The sequence below is a fragment of the Salmo salar genome, chromosome ssa07, assembly GCF_905237065.1.
Source record: "Salmo salar chromosome ssa07, Ssal_v3.1, whole genome shotgun sequence".
Lineage (NCBI taxonomy): Eukaryota > Metazoa > Chordata > Actinopteri > Salmoniformes > Salmonidae > Salmo > Salmo salar.
In genome coordinates, this window is record NC_059448.1 from 1,741,315 (window position 1) to 1,760,413 (window position 19,099).

Consider the following 19,099-nt stretch of genomic DNA (forward strand, 5'->3'; position numbering starts at 1 on the left):
ATAATAAACCCCAGGAAGAGTAGCTGCTGCCTTGACAGGAACTAATGGGGATCCATAATAAACCCCAGGAAGAGTAGCTGCTGCCTTGGCAGGAACTAATGGGGATCCCATAATAAACCCCAGGAAGAGTAGCTGCTGCCTTGACAGGAACTAATGGGGATCCATAATAAACCCCAGGAAGAGTAGCTGCTGCCTTGACAGGAACTAATGGGGATCCATAATAAACCCCAGGAAGAGTAGCTGCTGCCTTGACAGGAACTAATGGGGATCCATAATAAACCCCAGGAAGAGTAGCTGCTGCCTTGGCAGGAACTAATGGGGATCCATAATAAACCCCAGGAAGAGTAGCTGCTGCCTTGGCAGGAACTAATGGGGATCACATAATAAACCCCAGGAAGAGTAGCTGCTGCCTTGACAGGAACTAATGGGGATCCATAATAAACCCCAGGAAGAGTAGCTGCTGCCTTGACAGGAACTAATGGGGATCCATAATAAACCCCAGGAAGAGTAGCTGCTGCCTTGACAGGAACTAATGGGGATCCATAATAAACCCCAGGAAGAGTAGCTGCTGCCTTGACAGGAACTAATGGGGATCCATAATAAACCCCAGGAAGAGTAGCTGCTGCCTTGGCAGGAACTAATGGGGATCCATAATAAACCCCAGGAAGAGTAGCTGCTGCCTTGGCAGGAACTAATGGGGATCACATAATAAACCCCAGGAAGAGTAGCTGCTGCCTTGACAGGAACTAATGGGGATCCATAATAAACCCCAGGAAGAGTAGCTGCTGCCTTGACAGGAACTAATGGGGATCCATAATAAACCCCAGGAAGAGTAGCTGCTGCCTTGGCAGGAACTAATGGGGATCCATAATAAACCCCAGGAAGAGTAGCTGCTGCCTTGGCAGGAACTAATGGGGATCCATAATAAACCCCAGGAAGAGTAGCTGCTGCCTTGGCAGGAACTAATGGGGATCCATAATAAACCCCAGGAAGAGTAGCTGCTGCCTTGACAGGAACTAATGGGGATCCATAATAAACCCCAGGAAGAGTAGCTGCTGCCTTGGCAGGAACTAATGGGGATCCATAATAAACCCCAGGAAGAGTAGCTGCTGCCTTGACAGGAACTAATGGGGATCCATAATAAACCCCAGGAAGAGTAGCTGCTGCCTTGGCAGGAACTAATGGGGATCCATAATAAACCCCAGGAAGAGTAGCTGCTGCCTTGGCAGGAACTAATGGGGATCCATAATAAACCCCAGGAAGAGTAGCTGCTGCCTTGGCAGGAACTAATGGGGATCCATAATAAACCCCAGGAAGAGTAGCTGCTGCCTTGACAGGAACTAATGGGGATCCATAATAAACCCCAGGAAGAGTAGCTGCTGCCTTGGCAGGAACTAATGGGGATCCATAATAAACCCCAGGAAGAGTAGCTGCTGCCTTGGCAGGAACTAATGGGGATCCATAATAAACCCCAGGAAGAGTAGCCGCTGCCTTGGCAGGAACTAATGGGGATCCATAATAAACCCCAGGAAGAGTAGCTGCTGCTTTGGCAGGAACTAATGGAGATCCATAATAAACCCCAGGAAGAGTAGCTGCTGCCTCTTGGCAGGAACTAATGGGGATCCATAATAAACCCCAGGAAGAGTAGCCGCTGCCTTGGCAGGAACTAATGGGGATCCATAATAAACCCCAGGAAGAGTAGCCGCTGCCTTGGCAGGAACTAATGGGGATCCATAATAAACCCCAGGAAGAGTAGCCGCTGCCTTGGCAGGAACTAATGGGGATCCATCATAAATACAAATACTCACTGGAGAGATAGGGGAGAAAGTGTGTGTGTGTCTCGTACCAACAGTGTTTATGGGCTGTCTGTAGGGCAGTAGACCAAAGCTGTACTGGAACACTCCTCTCCCGGTGAACAGCGGCAGTGCCACTCCCATGAGCCTTTGCAGGTGGTCCTGTAGCCAGCGGAGCGGCGAGCCGGCAGGGTTGGTCATCTGGTCGAAGAGCTCATTCTCCCCAAAGGAGAACACAGGTACTATCTGAGCCCTATAGATACAGTAACAGAAAAGCTAGCTTTATTTCTACTGTACATTTCAGGCATGGATTCATCGCAATGCGCTTCACAGGAAAAAACATAAATGAAAAAACATAGAAAAAATATGCAATACTACACAACAAATGTAAGAGGATAAAAAACTAAAGAATAACAATAAAAGCTGAATGAATAAAAGCACCCTGAGGAAAATCAAAGCTAAAAAGGTATGTTTTAAGATCACTTTTAAAAATGGCCCCAGGTAGGGCCCCTCAGGTTATCTGGCAGGCTATTCCGGAGGCTGGGCCCATAGTAACTAAAGGCTGGGCCCATAGTAACTAAAGGCTGGGGCCATAGTAACTAAAGGCTGGGGCCATAGTAACTAAAGGCTGGGGGCCCATAGTAACTAAAGGCTGGGGCCATAGTAACTAAAGGCTGGGCCCATAGTAACTAAAGGCTGGGGGCATAGTAACTAAAGGCTGGGGGCATAGTAACTAAAGGCTGGGCCCATAGTAACTAAAGGCTGGGGGCCCAGTAACTAAAGGCTGGGGGCATAGTAACTAAAGGCTGGGGGCATAGTAACTAAAGGCTGGGGGCATAGTAACTAAAGGCTGGGGCAATAGTAACTAAAGGCTGGGGGCATAGTAACTAAAGGCTGGGGGCATAGTAACTAAAGGCTGGGGGCCCATAGTAACTAAAGGCTGGGGCATAGTAACTAAAGGCTGGGGGCCCATAGTAACTAAAGGCTGGGGGCCCATAGTAACTAAAGGCTGGGGGCCATAGTAACTAAAGGCTGGGGGCCCATAGTAACTAAAGGCTGGGGGCATAGTAACTAAAGCCTGGGGGCCCATAGTAACTAAAGTCTGGGGGCCCATAGTAACTAAAGGCTGGGGGCCCATAGTAACTAAAGGCTGGGGGCATAGTAACTAAAGGCTGGGGGCCCATAGTAACTAAAGGCTGGGGGCCCATAGTAACTAAAGGCTGGGGGCATAGTAACTAAAGGCTGGGGGCATAGTAACTAAAGGCTGGGGGCCCATAGTAACTAAAGGCTGGGGACATAGTAACTAAAGGATGGGGGCATAGTAACTAAAGGCTGGGGGCATAGTAACTAAAGGCTGGGGGCCCATAGTAACTAAAGGCTGGGGGGCCCATAGTAACTAAAGGCTGGGGGCATAGTAACTAAAGGCTGGGGGCATAGTAACTAAAGGCTGGGGCCATAGTAACTAAAGGCTGGGGGCATAGTAACTAAAGGCTGGGGGCATAGTAACTAAAGGCTAGGGACATAGTAACTAAAGGCTAGGGGCCCATAGTAACTAAAGGCTGGGGGCCCATAGTAACTAAAGGCTGGGCCCATAGTAACTAAAGGCTGGGGGCCCATAGTAACTAAAGGCTGGGGGCATAGTAACTAAAGGCTGGGGACATAGTAACTAAAGGCTGGGGGCATATTAACTAAAGGCTGGGGGCATAGTAACTAAAGGCTGGGGGCCCATAGTAACTAAAGGCTGGGGGCCCATAGTAACTAAAGGCTGGGGGCATAGTAACTAAAGGCTGGGGGCCCATAGTAACTAAAGGCTGGGGCCATAGTAACTAAAGGCTGGGGGCCCATAGTAACTAAAGGCTGGGGGCATAGTAACTAAAGGCTGGGGGTCCATAGTAACTAAAGGCTGGGGGCATAGTAACTAAAGGCTGGGGGCCCATAGTAACTAAAGACTGGGGGCCCATAGTAACTAAAGGCTGGGGGCATAGTAACTAAAGGCTGGGGGCCCATAGTAACTAAAGGCTGGGGCCCATAGTAACTAAAGGCTGGGGGCATAGTAACTAAAGGCTGGGGGCCCATAGTAACTAAAGGGTGGGGGCCCATAGTAACTAAAGGCTGGGGGCATAGTAACTAAAGGCTGGGGGCCCATAGTAACTAAAGGCTGGGGGCATAGTAACTAAAGGCTGGGGACATAGTAACTAAAGGCTGGGGGCATAGTAACTAAAGGCTGGGGGCATATTAACTAAAGGCTGGGGGCCATAGTAACTAAAGGCTGGGGGCCCATAGTAACTAAAGGCTGGGGGCATAGTAACTAAAGGCTGGGGGCCCATAGTAACTAAAGGCCGGGGCGCATAGTAACTAAAGGCTGGGGGCCCATAGTAACTAAAGGCTGGGGGCCCATAGTAACTAAAGGCTGGGGGCCCATAGTAACTAAAGGCTGGGGCCCATAGTAACTAAAGGCTGGGGGCCCATAGTAACTAAAGGCTGGGGGCCCATAGTAACTAAAGGCTGGGGGCATAGTAACTAAAGGCTGGGGGCCATAGTAACTAAAGGCTGGGGGCATAGTAACTAAAGGCTGGGGGCCCATAGTAACTAAAGGCTGGGGCCCATAGTAACTAAAGGCTGGGGGCCCATAGTAACTAAAGGCTGGGGGCCCATAGTAACTAAAGGCTGGGGGCCCATAGTAACTAAAGGCTGGGGGCCCATAGTAACTAAAGGCTGGGGGCATAGTAACTAAAGGCTGGGGGGCCCATAGTAACTAAAGGCTGGGGGCATAGTAACTAAAGGCTGGGGGCCCATAGTAACTAAAGGCTGGGGCCCATAGTAACTAAAGGCTGGGGGCCCATAGTAACTAAAGGCTGGGGGCCCATAGTAACTAAAGGCTGGGGGCCCATAGTAACTAAAGGCTAGGGGCACATAGTAACTAAAGGCTGGGGGCATAGTAACTAAAGGCTGGGGGCCCATAATAACTAAAGGCTGGGGGCCCATAGTAACTAAAGGCTGGGGGCCCATAGTAACTAAAGGCTGGGGGCCCATAGTAACTAAAGGCTGCCTCTCCATGCCTTTTGGTCCTAGGCTTTGGGATAGTTAAAAGTCCAGTGCCAGAGGACCTGAGGGACCTACTGGGAACATAACTTAAAAGCATGTCTGACATGTATTGTGGTGCACAATCATGGACTGATTTAAAAACCAACGGAAGAATCTTAAAATTAATTCTAAAACTCACAGGCAGCCAGTGCAGAGCCTTTAAAATCAAATCAAATGTTTATTTGTCACTTGCACCAAATACAACAGGTGTAGAACTTATTGCGAAATGCTTACTGACAAGCCCATAACCGACCATGCAGTTTTAAATATATACAGGGGGTACCGGTACAGAGTCAATGTGGAGGCTATATACAGGGGGTACCGGTACAGAGTCAATGTGGAGGCTATATACAGGGGGTACCGGTACAGAGTCAATGTGGAGGCTATATACAGGGGGTACCGGTACAGAGTCAATGTGGAGGCTATATACAGGGGGTACCGGTACAGAGTCAATGTGGAGGCTATATACAGGGGGTACCGGTACAGAGTCAATGTGGAGGCTATATACAGGGGGTACCGGTACAGAGTCAATGTGGAGGCTATATATAGGGGGTACCGGTACAGAGTCAATGTGCCGGGGTACAGGTTAGTCGAGGTAATTGAGGTAATATGTACATGTAGGTAGTAGTTATAGGAGTTAATAAACAGTGAGCAGCAGCAGGGTACAAAAAAAGGGGTTGAGGGGTCCATGTAAATAGTCCAGGTGGCCATTTGATTAATTGTTTAGCAGTCTTATGGCTTGGAGGTAGAAGCTGTTAAGAAGTCTTTTGGACCTAGACTTGGTGCTCTGGAACCGCTAGCCGTGCGATAGCAGATAGTCTATGAGTGGCTAATATAGAGGTCCTGGATGGCAGGAGGCTTGGTGGATGGATTATCTTGGCAGTGATCTTGGCAGTGATGCACTGGGTCGTATGCACTACCCTCTGTAGTGCCATAAGGTCGGATGCCGAGCAGTTGCCGTACCAGGCGATGATGCAATCGGTCAGGATGCTCTCAATCGTGCAGCTGTAGAACTTTTTCAAGAACTGGGGACGCATAACAAATCTTTTCAGTCTCCTGAATAGGTGTTATCGTGCCCTCACGACTGTCTTGGTGTGTTTGGACCATGATGGTTTGTTGGTCATTTTCGGCCCTCCTTTTCCTGTAGTCCACGATCAGCTCCTTTGTCTTGCTCACGTTGAGAGAAAGGTTGTTGTCCTGGACTTCTCTGACCTCCTCCCTATAGGCTGTCTCATCGTTGTCGTGATCAGGCCTACCGCCGTTGTGTCGTCAACAAACTTGATGATGGTGTTGGATTTGTGTTTGGCTACGCAATCGTGGGTGAACAGGAAGTACAGGAGGGGACTAAGCACGCACCCCGGAGGGGCCCCGGTGTTGAGGATCAGATGTGTTGTTGCCTACCCTTACCACCTGGGGGCGGCCCATCAAGAAGTCCAGGATCCAGTTGCAGGTGAAGGTGTTTAGTCTCAGGGTCCTTAGCTTGGTGATGAGCTTTGTGGGTACTATGGTGTTGAACGATGAGCTGTAGACCATTTTTTTATTGTATTTTATTTAACCTTTATTTAACGAGAAAAGTCAGTTAAGAACAACTTCTTATTTACAATGACGGCCTACCCCGGGAAAACCCGAACCCGGACGACGCTGGTCCAATTGTGCGCCGCACCTATGGGACTTCTAATCACGACCGGTTGTGATACAGCCTGGAATTGAACCAGGGTCTGTAGTGACGCCTCTACCACTGAGAGGCAGTGCCTTAGAACGCTGTACCACTCGGGATCCCCAAATGAATAGTATTCTCACATAGGTGTTCCTTTTGTCCAGGTGGGAAAGGGTAGTGTGGAGTGCATTTCAGATTGCGTCACCTGTGGATCTGTTGGGGCGGTATGCGAATTGGAGTGGGTCTAGGGTTTCTGGAATGATGGTGTTGATTGACCACGCTTTCAAGTGACTTCATTGCTACAGAGGTGAGTGCTACGGGGAAGTAGTCATTTAGACAGGTTACTTTCGCTTTCTTGGGCACAGGGAAAATGGTGGTCTGCTTGAAACATGTAGGTATTACAGACTCAGTCAGGGACAGGTTGAAAATGTCAGTAAAGACACTTTCCAGTTGGTCAGCGCATGCTCTGAGTACACGTCCTGGTAATCCGTCTGGCCCCGCGGCCTTGTGACTGTAGACCTGTTAAACGGTCTCACATCAGCTATGGAGAGCGTGATCACACAGTCATCCAGAACAGATAGGGGTCTCGTATTATATGCTTCAGTGTTGCTTGCCTCGAGGAGAGCATGAAAGGCATTTAGCTCGTCTGGTAGGCTCGCGTCACTGGGCAGCTTGCGACTGGGTTTCCCTTTATAATCCGTAATAGTTTGCAAGCCCTGCCACATGTGACCAGCGTCAGAGCCTGTATAGTTGGATTAAATGTTAGTACTGTATTGAGGCTTTGCCTGTTTGATGATTTATCTGAGGGCATTTTTTTATAATCATCTGGATTAGCGTCCCGCTCCTTGAAAGCGGCAGCTCTAGCCTTTAGTTCGGTGTGGATGTTGCCTGTAATGCATGGCTTTTCTACATTGTAGCATAATAGTGAAGACATCAAACTATGAAATAACGCATTTGGAATAATGTAGTAAGCAAAAAAGTGTTAAACAAATGAAAATATATTTTATATTTTAGAAGTAGCCACCCTTTGCCTTGATGACAGTTTTGCACAGTCTTGGAATTCTCTCAACCAGCTTCACCTGGAATGCTTTTCCAACAGTCTTGAAGGAGTTCCCACCTATGCTGAGCACTTGTTGGCTGCTTTTCCTTCACTCTGCGGTCCAACTCATCCCAAACCATCTCAATTGGGTTGAGGTCTGGTGATTGTGGAGGCAAGGTCATCTGAAGCAGCACTCCATCACTCTTCTTCTTGGTCAAATAGCCCTTACACAGCCTGGAGGTGTGTTGGGTCATTGTCCTGTTGAAAAACAAATGATAGTCCCACTAAGCCCAAACCAGATGGGATGGCGTGTCGCTGCAGAATGCTGTGGTAGCCATGTTGGTTAAGCCTGCCTTGAATTCTAAATAAATCACCAACAGTGTCACCAGCAAAGCACCACCACACCATCACACCTCCTCCTCCATGCTTCAAGGTGGGAACCACACATGCGGAGATCATCCGTTCACCTACTCTTCTTCTCATTGGTGTCCTTTATTAGTGGTTTCTTTGCAGCAATTCGACCATGAAGGCCTGATTCACGCAGTCTCCTCTGAACAGTTGATGTTGAGATGTGTCTGTTACATGAACTCTGTGAAGCATTTAGTTGGGCTGCAATCTGAGGTGCAGTTAAATCTAATGAATTTATCCTCTGCAGCAGAGGTAACTCTGGGTCTTCCTTTCCTGTGGCGGTCCTCATGAGAGACAGTTTCATCATAGCGCTTGATGGTTTTTATGACTGCACTTGAGAAAAAAAATCCACATTGACTGACCTTCATGTCTTAAAGTCATAATGGACTGTCATTTCTCTTTGCTTATTAGAGCTGCTTTTGCCATAATATGGACTTTAAACCAAATAGGGCTATCTGCTGTTTACTAACCCTAATTTGTCACAACACAACTGATTGGTCAAACGCATTAAGGTGGCTACTTTGAAGAATCTCAAATATAAAATATATTTTGATTTGTTTAACACTTTTTTGGTTACTACACCTACCCGTGTTTCATACCTACCCGTGTTTCAGACCTACCCGTGTTTCAGACCCACCTGTGTTTCAGACCTACCCGTGTTTCAGACCTACCGTGTTTCAGACCCACCCGTGTTTCAGACCTACCCATGTTTCAGACCAACCCGTGTTTCAGACCCACCCGTGTTTCAGACCTACCCGTGTTTCACACCTACCCGTGTTTCACACCTACCCGTGTTTTAGCGCCAGTTTGATGAATCCCCTTGCGGTGTAGAATCTGCAGGGTGAGAGCTCCTGGCCGGGCATCTAGAGCCTCTGGAGCGCCCCCTATAGCCACCACCGCCACATTACCTCCTCTAGGAGCTGACAGCAGGTAGGACAGACTGGCTTTCTCACTGGATACCAGACCTGGCATGAACACATTATACACACATTACACACACACACACCTTAACCCCAAATACACACACACCCTAACCCTAATTACAACAACACACACACACACACACACACACACACACACACACACACACACACACACACACACACACACACACACACACCAACCCCAAATACACACACACCCTAACCCTAATTACAACAACACACACACACCCTAACCCTAATCTCACACACACACACAATCCACACACCCTAACCCTAATCACACACCCTAACCCTAACCACACACCCTAACCCTAATCACACACCCTAACCCTAATCACACACCCTAACCCTAATCACACACCCTAACCCTAATCACACACCCTAACCCTAATCTCACACACACAATCCACACACCTAACCCTAATCACACACCCTAACCCTAACCACACACCCAAACCCTAATCACACACCCTAACCCTAATCACACACCCCTAACCCTAATCACACATCCTAACCCTAATCACACACACACACACACACAATACACACACCCTAACCCTAATCACACACCCTAACCCTAATCACACACCCTAACCCTAATCACACACCCTAACCCTAATCACACACACACACACACAATACACACACCCTAACCCTAATCACACACCCTAACCCTAATCACACACCCTAACCCTAATCTCACACACACACACACAATCCACACACCCTAACCCTAATCACACACCCTAATCACACACCCTAACCCTAATCTCACACACACACACACAATACACACACCCTAACCCTAATCACACACCCTAACCCTAATCACACACCCTAACCCTAATCTCACACACACACACAATACACACACCCTAACCCTAATCACACACCCTAACCCTAATCACACACCCTAACCCTAATCTCACACACACACACAATACACACACCTAACCCTAATCACACACCCTAACCCTAATCACACACCCTAACCCTAATCACACACCCAACCCTAATTACACACCTAACCCCTAATCACACACCCTAACCCTAATCACACACCCTAACCCTAATTACACACCCTAACCCTAATTACACACCCTAACCCTAATCACACACCCTAACCCTAATCACACATCCTAACCCTAATCACACACACACACACACACAATACACACACCCTAACCCTAATCACACACCCTAACCCTAATCACACACCCTAACCCTAATCACACACCCTAACCCTAATCACACACCCTAACCCTAATTACACACCCTAACCCTAATCACACCACCTCCTAATCACACATCCTAACCCTAATCACACACACACACACACAATACACACACCCTAACCCTAATCACACACCCTAACCCTAACCACACACCCTAACCCTAACCACACACCCTAACCCTAACCACACACCCTAACCCTAATCACACACCCTAACCCTAATCACACACACACACACACAATACACACACCCTAACCCTAATCACACACCCTAACCCTAATCACACACCCTAACCCTAATCACACACCCTAACCCTAATCACACACCCTAACCCTAATCACACACCCTAACCCTAATTACACACCCTAACCCTAATTACACACCCTAACCCTAATCACACACCCTAACCCTAATTACACACCCTAACCCTAATCACACACCCTAACCCTAATTACACATTCAGGAAGTTCTGAAGGGTCCCCATCCTCAAAAGTTTCTACAGCTGCACCTTCGAGAGTATCCTGACCAGTTGCATCATCGCCTGGTATGACAACTGGTCGGCATCTGACCATAAGGCGCTACAGAGGGTAGTGAGTACGGCCCAGTACATCACTGGGGCCAAGCTTCCTAGGACCAAAAGGCTCCTGAACAGCTTCGACCCCCAAGCCATAAGACTGCTGAACAATTAATAAAATGGCCACCTGGACTATTTACATCGACCCCCCCCCCCCTACCTCTACCCCTACTGTCACGACTTCCACCGAAGGTGGCTCCTCTCCCCGTTTGGGTGGCGCTCGGCGGTCGTCGGCGCCGGTCTACTAGCTGCCACCGATCCCTTTTTCTTTTTCGTTTGGTCTTGTCTGTTTTGATTTCTGCCTTGTTTAGGTTGTTTCGTGCGGGTATTTATTTTCTCCCAACCCGCTTTGTTTCGTGCGGGTATTTATTTTCTCCCTACCCGCTTTGTTTCGTGCGGGTATTTATTTTCTCCCAACCCGCTTTGTTTCGTGCGGGTATTTATTTTCTCCCAACCCGCTTTGTTTCGTGCGGGTTTATTTATTTTCTCCCAACCCGCTTTGTTTCGTGCGGGTATTTATTTTCTCCCAACCCGCTTTGTTTCGTGCGGGTGTTTATTTTCACCCTACCCGCTTTGTTTCGTGCGGGTATTTATTTTCTCCCAACCCGCTTTGTTTCGTGCGGGTATTTATTTTCTCCCAACCCGCTTTGTTTCGTGCGGGTATTTATTTTCTCCCAACCCGCTTTGTTTCGTGCGGGTATTTATTTTCTCCCTACCCGCTTTGTTTCGTGCGGGTATTTATTTTCTCCCTACCCGCTTTGTTTCGTGCGGGTATTTATTTTCTCCCAACCCGCTTTGTTTCGTGCGGGTTTATTTAGTTTTTTCCTGTTTGTATGTTGGGTGATTTTTGTTCATTCAGGTCTTTTCCCTAGACTTTTGTTCTAGTGATGTTTTTGGACTGTATTATGGTCCTGTGCCTGTATGTTTTGGATGGACTCTCTAGAGAGCCGTGACAGAAACTCGCACCACATAATGGAGTCAGCAGGAACAGACACGCCCTCCGCATCCATGGAGGAGCGTGTTCATTAACATACAGCCGTTCTCCACCAGTTGGGAACGACTATGGATCAAGTACCGACGAGAATGAAGAGATGGGAGAGGAGTGGTATCCTTACACCGTCTTCAGCCACTCTTCAGTCTGCACCACCACCCTCTCCAACAGTATCCAGCTCCAACGGTATCCAGCTCCAGCGGGATTCGACTCGCGCTCCCGAGGGAGTACGATGGAGCGGCTGCCTGGTGGGGTTTCTGCTCCAATCAGATCTTTACCTGGCAACCGTTCGCCCAACTCCCTCGGGAGAGGAGAGTGTTAACGCCCTCGGCTCCTGCCTTGCGGGGAAAGCCCTGGAGTGGGCCAATGCAGTCTGAGAAGGCCCAGACTCAGCGAGGGAGGATTACCCAGAGTTCAACCGCCGCTTCCGGGCTGTGTTCGACCATCTACCTGAAGGTAGAGCGGCGGGTGAACATCTGTTTCATTTAAGGCAGGAGACGAGGAACGCACAGGACTTCGCGCTGGAGTTCCGGACCCTGGCCGCCGGCGCGGGGTGGAATGAGAGGGCCCTGATAGACCATTATAGGTGTAGCCTACGAGAGGACGTCCGCAGGGAGCTAGCTTGTTGGGACACCACCCTCACCTTGGACCAGCTAATAGACATGTCCATTCGACTGGACAACTTGCTGGCTGCCCGTGGTCGTCCTGATCGGGTCCTGCTCGTTCCACCCCCCCAGCCCACCTGCTCCGATCCCCATGGAATTGGGAAGTGCTGCCGCTAGGCCGACCGGAGGAGGAGTCTCCTCCTGCACCAGTTGTGGTCATAGAGGACACACTGCTGACCGGTGCTGGAGGAGCTCATCTGGGAGTCGAGAGGGCAGGCAGAGCGCTGCTCGAATGTCCCAGGTGAGTCCGCACCAGGCTCACCCAGAGCTCCTTGTTGGTAATATGTATGTGTTAGTATTCTTTCCTGAGTTTTCCCCTCACTCCCAGCATAAGGCGCTAGTAGATTCAGGCGCAGCGGGGAGCTTTATTGATCGTGGGTTTGCGAATAAGTTAGGGATTCCCTTGGTTCAGTTGGACCAACCCTTCTCCGTGCACGCCTTACATAGTTGACCACTAGGGTCAGGGCTGGTCAGGGAAGCCACGGTTCCACTGACAAAAGTTTGATTACCTTTGTTGTCTTCGTCAGAATGCACTCCCAGGACTGCTACTTCAATAACAAATGTTGGTTTGGTCCAAAATAATCCATCGTTATATCCAAATAGCGGCGTTTTGTTCGTGCGTTCCAGACACTATCCGAAGTGTAAATAAGGGTCACGAGCATCGCGCAATTCGTGACAAAAGATTTCTAAATATTCCATTACCGTACTTCGAAGCATGTCAACCGCTGTTTAAAATCAATTTTTATGGCATTTTTCTCGTAAAAAAGCGATAATATTCCGACCGGGAATCTGCGTTTAGGTAAACAGAGGAAAGAAAACAAAGCATTCTGTCGACGTGGGCACGAGCCTGAGTCTCACAGTACTGTAACCAGCCACTACCCAAACGTGCTACTTTGTTTCAGCCAGAGCCTGCAAAGCCACGATTCAGCTTTTTGCCACCTTCTGAGAGCCTATGGCAGCCGTAGGAAGTGTCACGTAACAGCAGAGATCCTTTGTAATGGATAGAGATGGCAAAGAAGGCCAAGAATTGGTCAGACAGGGTACATCCTGTACAGAATCTTCTCAGGTTTTGGCCTGCCAAATGAGTTCTGTTATACTCACAGACACCATTCAAACAGTTTTAGAAACTTTGGAGTGTTTTCTATCCAAAGCTAATAATTATATGCATATTCTAGTTTCTGGGCAGGAGTAATAATCAGATTAAATCGGGTACGTTTTTTATCCGGCTGTGAAAATACTGCCCCCTATCCATAACAGGTTAACGCTGCACTTCCTAGGAGTCGCGTGTATCCCTTGTCACAGGAGGAGACATACGTCACGGAATCTCTGAGACAGGGGTACATTCGGCCCTCCATGTCACCTGTCTCCTCAAGCTTCTTTTTTGTGAAGAAGGATGGCGGTCTGCGTCCGTGTATTGACTATCGAGGTCTAAATTCAATCACAGTGGGGTTCAGTTACCCACTACCTCTCATCGCCACGGCGGAGGAGTCAGTCCACGGAGCATGCTTCTTCACAAAACTGGATCTCAGGAGCGCGTATAACTTGGTGCGTATCCGAGATGGAGATGAGTGGAAAACCGCGTTTAGTACCACATCTGGCCATTATGAGTACCTCGTCATGCCGATGGGTTGAAGAATGCTCCAGCAGTTTTCCAATCCTTTGTAGACGAGATTCTCAGGGACCTGCACGGGCAGGGTGTGGTGGTCTACATCGATGACATTCTAATCTATTCCGCTACACGCGCCGCGCATGTGTCCCAGATGCGCAAGGTACTTGGACGATTGTTGGAGCATGACCTATACGCCAAGGCCGAGAAATGTGTGTTTTCCAAACAAGCCGTCTCCTTTCTGGGTTATCGCATTTCCACATCTGGGGTGGTGATGGAATGTGACTGCATTGCTGCCGTGCGTAATTGGCCAACTCCGACCACAGTAAAAGAAGTGCAGCGGTTTTTAGGGTTTGCCAATTACTACCGGAGGTTTATCCGGGGTTTTGGACAGGTGGCTGCTCCCATTACCTCACTGCTGAAGGGGGGACTGGTGCATTTGAGGTGGTCGGCAGAGGCGAACAAAGCTTTTGGTCGTCTGAAGGCTCTGTTCACCGATGCTCCCCTTGGCACATCCGGACCCCTCTTTGCCATTCATAGTGGAGGTGGATGCGTTTGAGGCTGGGGTTGGAGCTGTGCTCTCACAGCGCTGAGGCACACCCCCCAAGCTTCGCCCCTGCACTTTCTTCTCTAGGAAGCTCAGCGAAACTACGATGTGGGGGATCGGGAGTTGTTGGCTGTGGTCAGAGCCCTGAAGGTGTGAAGACATTGGCTTGAGGGAGCAAAACACTCTTTTCTCATCTGGACTGACCACCGTAATCTGGAGTACATCCGGGCGGCGAGGAGACTGAATCCCCGTCAAGCTAGGTGGGCGATGTTTTTCACCAGATTACGTTTCTCCATCTCGTATAGACCAGGTTCCCAAAACACTAAGGCTGACACACTGTCCCGTCTCTATGATACTGAGGAGTGGTCGATCGATTCCACTCCCATACTTCCGGCCTCTTGCCTGGTGGCACTGGTGGTGTGGGAGTTGGACGAGGACAACGAGCGCACATCACGATCAGATCCCCCTCCACCAGGTCGTCCAGCTGGTCGGAAGTACGTTCCGCTTGGTGTCCGCGATAGATTGATCAGATGGGCTCACACGCTACCCTCCTCTGGTCATCCAGGTATTGATCGGACGGTGCGGGGTCTTAGAGGGAGATACTGGTGGCCCACTTTAGCAAAGAACGTGAGGATGTACAGTGAGGGAAAAAAGTATTTGATCCCCTGCTGATTTTGTACATTTGCCCACTGACAAAGAAATGATCAGTCTATAATTTTAATGGTAGGTTTATTTGAACAGTGAGAGACAGAATAACAACAAAAAATACAGAAAAACGCATGTCAAAAATGTTATAAATTGATTTGCATTTTAATGAGGGAAATAAGTATTCTTCGTCAGAATGCACTCCCAGGACTTCTACTTCAACAACAAATGTTGTTTTGGTTCGAAATAATCCATAGTTATATTCAAATAGCTCCGTTTTGTTCATGCGTTCAGGTAACTATCCGAAGGGTGACGCGCCGGCACGTTTCGTGACAAAAAAATTCAAAATATTCCATTACCGTACTTCGAAGCATGTCAAACGCTGTTTAAAATACATTTTTATGCGATTTTTCTCATGAAATAGCGATAATATTGCAACCGGGAGACGTGTATTCGTTCAAACAGTGAAAGAAAAAAATGGAGTCGTCTTGTGCACGCGCGCTCCAGTGTCATTGTCCTCAGAAGGACCACTCACAAAAACCCCTGCTGTTTTTCGCCCAGAGACAGGAGAGCTCTCATTCCACTTTCTGGCGCCTTCCTAGAGCCAATGGAAGCCTTAGAAAATGTCACGTTACAGCAGAGATGCTGTACTTTTGATAGAGATGCCCTAGTAGGAGAACAAATTGTCAGACAGGGCACTTCCTGTATAGAATCTTCTCAGGTTTTGGCCTGCCATATGAGTTCTGTTATACTCACAGACACCATTCAAACAGTTTTAGAAACTTTAGAGTGTTTTCTATCCAAATCTACTAATAATATGCATATTCTAGTTTCTGGGCAGGAGTAATAACCAGATTAAATCGGGTACGTTTTTTATCCGGCCGTGAAAATACTGCCCCCTATCCCTAACAGGTTAATGCAACCGCTGTGTCAGATTTTAAAATAGCTTTTCGGCGAAAGCACATTTTTTCAATATGCTGAGTACAGAGCTCAACCATCAAAGCAAGCTATACAGTTACCCGCCAAGTCATGGCATCAATAAAACTGAGAATTAGTATTATAAATCTTCCCTAACCTTTGCTGATCTTCGTCAGAATGCACTCCCATGGCTCCTACTTCCACAAGAAATGTTTGTTTTGTTCGAAATACTCCATATTTATGTCCAAATACCTCCGTTTTGTTCGTGCGTTCAGATCACTATCCAAAGGCATAACGTGCGAGTGTAAATCCAGACACGAAAAGTAAAAATGTTCCGTTACCGTTCGTAGAAACATGTCAAACGTTATTTACAATCAATCCTTAGGGTCTTTTTAACATAAAATGTCGATAATATTCCAACCGGACAATAGCGTATTCATTCAAGAAGAAAAAGAAGGAACGGCGCGCTCGCGGGCTCGCGCATAACCAAGTCCTTTGTCTTCAGACAGGCCAATGATTGACTGCGCTCCTATTTTCTGCCCAGTAACAGGAGACGGATGAAACAAGTTTCTAAAGACTGTTGACAGCCAATGGAAGCCTTAGGAAGTACAACATGACCCCACAGACACTGTAGTTTCGATAGGGATTCAAAAGAACTACAATTCTCAGATTTCCCACTTCCTGGTTGGATTTTTCTCAGGTTTTTGCCTGCCATATGAGTTCTGTTATACTCACAGACATCATTCAAACAGTTTTAGAAACTTCAGAGTGTTTTCAATCCAAATCTACTAATAATATGCATATCCTACCTTCTGAGTCTGAGTAGGAGGCAGTTTAATTTGGGCACATTTTTCATCCGAACGTGAAAATACTGTATTATGGTCCTGTGCCTGTATGTTTTGGATGGACTTTATTAAACACTTTTGATTGCATTTACTCCTCTCCTGCGCCTGACTCCTGCACCCACCTCTTGTAGAGAGCTGTGACACCTACCCCGCACATTGACTCGGTACCGTAATACCCTGTATATAGCCTCCACATTGACTCTGTACCGTAACACCCTGTATATAGCCTCCACATTGACTCTGTACCGGTACCCCCTGTATATAGCCTCCACATTGACTCTGTACCGGTACCCCCTGTATATAGCCTCCACATTGACTCTGTACCGGTACCCCCTGTATATAGCCTCCACATTGACTCTGTACCGGTACCCCCTGTATATAGCCTCCACATTGACTCTGTACCGGTACCCCTGTATATAGCCTCCACATTGACTCTGTACCGTAATACCCTGTATATAGCCTCCACATTGACTCTGTACCGGTACCCCCTGTATATAGCCTCCACATTGACTCTGTACCGTAATACCCTGTATATAGCCTCCACATTGACTCTGTACCCTAATACCCTGTATATAGCCTCCACATTGACTCTGTACCGTAATACCCTGTATATAGCCTCCACATTGACTCTGTACCCTAATACCCTGTATATAGCCTCCACATTGACTCTGTACCGTAATACCCTGTATATAGCCTCCACACTGACTCTGTACCCTAATACCCTGTATATAGCCTCCACATTGACTCTGTACCGTAATACCCTGTATATAGCCTCCACATTGACTCTGTACCGTAACACCCTGTATATAGCCTCCACATTGACTCTGTACCCTAATACCCTGTATATAGCCTCCACATTGACTCTGTACCGTAATACCCTGTATATAGCCTCCACATTGACTCTGTACCCTAATACCCTGTATATAGCCTCCACATTGACTCTGTACCCTAATACCCTGTATATAGCCTCGTTATTGTTATTTTATTGTGTTACTTTTTAATCTTTTTTGCTTTAGTTTATTTGGTAAATATTTTTTTAACTCTTTCTTGAACTGTATTGTTGGTTAAGGGCTTGTAAGTAAGCATTTCACAGTAAGGTCTACACCTGTTGTATTCAGTATTTCACAGTAAGGTTGTATTTGTATTTGGCGCATGTGACGAATAAAGTTTGATTTGATTTGAAGGTGACCCTGTAGACACAGAGAGAGAGACAGGTATTCAGGATGTTCCCCTGTAGAGAGAGAGACATGTATTCAGGATGTTCCCCTGTAGAGAGAGAGACATGTATTCAGGATGTTCCCCTGTAGAGAGAGAGAGACATGTATTCAGGATGTTCCCCTGTAGAGAGAGAGACATGTATTCAGGATGTTCCCCTGTAGAGAGAGAGACATGTATTCAGGATGTTCCCCTGTAGAGAGAGAGAGAGACATGTATTCAGGATGTTCCCCTGTAGAGAGAGAGAGACATGTATTCAGGATGTTCCCCTGTAGAGAGAGAGAGACATGTATTCAGGATGTTCCCCTGTGAGAGAGAGAGACATGTATTCAGGATGTTCCCCTGTAGAGAGAGAGACATGTATTCAGGATGTTCCCCTGTAGAGAGAGAGACATGTATTCAGGATGTTCCCCTGTAGAGAGAGAGACATGTATTCAGGATGTTCCCCTGTAGAGAGAGAGACATGTATTCAGGATGTTCCCCTGTAGAGAGAGAGACATGTATTCAGGATGTTCCCCCTGTAGAGAGAGAGACATGTATTCAGGATGTTCCCCTGTAGAGAGAGAGACATGTATTCAGGATGTTCCCCTGTAGAGAGAGAGACATGTATTCAGGATGTTCCCCTGTAGAGAGAGAGACATGTATTCAGGATGTTCCCCTGTAGAGAGAGAGAGACATGTATTCAGGATGTTCCCCTGTAGAGAGAGAGACATGTATTCAGGATGTTCCCCTGTAGAGAGAGAGAGACATGTATTCAGGATGTTCCCCTGTAGAGAGAGAGAGACATGTATTCAGGATGTTCCCCTGTAGAGAGAGAGAGAGAGAGACATGTATTCAGGATGTTCCCCTGTAAGAGAGAGAGACATGTATTCAGGATGTTCCCCTGTAGAGAAGAGAGAGAGAGACATGTATTCAGGATGTTCCCCTGTAGAG

At 47.7% G+C, this 19,099-nt stretch overlaps 1 pseudogene; it reads right to left on the bottom strand.

The window, feature by feature from the left end:
• Positions 1–19,099, bottom strand: part of LOC123743722 (2-acylglycerol O-acyltransferase 2-A-like) — a 46,907-nt pseudogene that overhangs the window by 5,197 nt on the left and 22,611 nt on the right.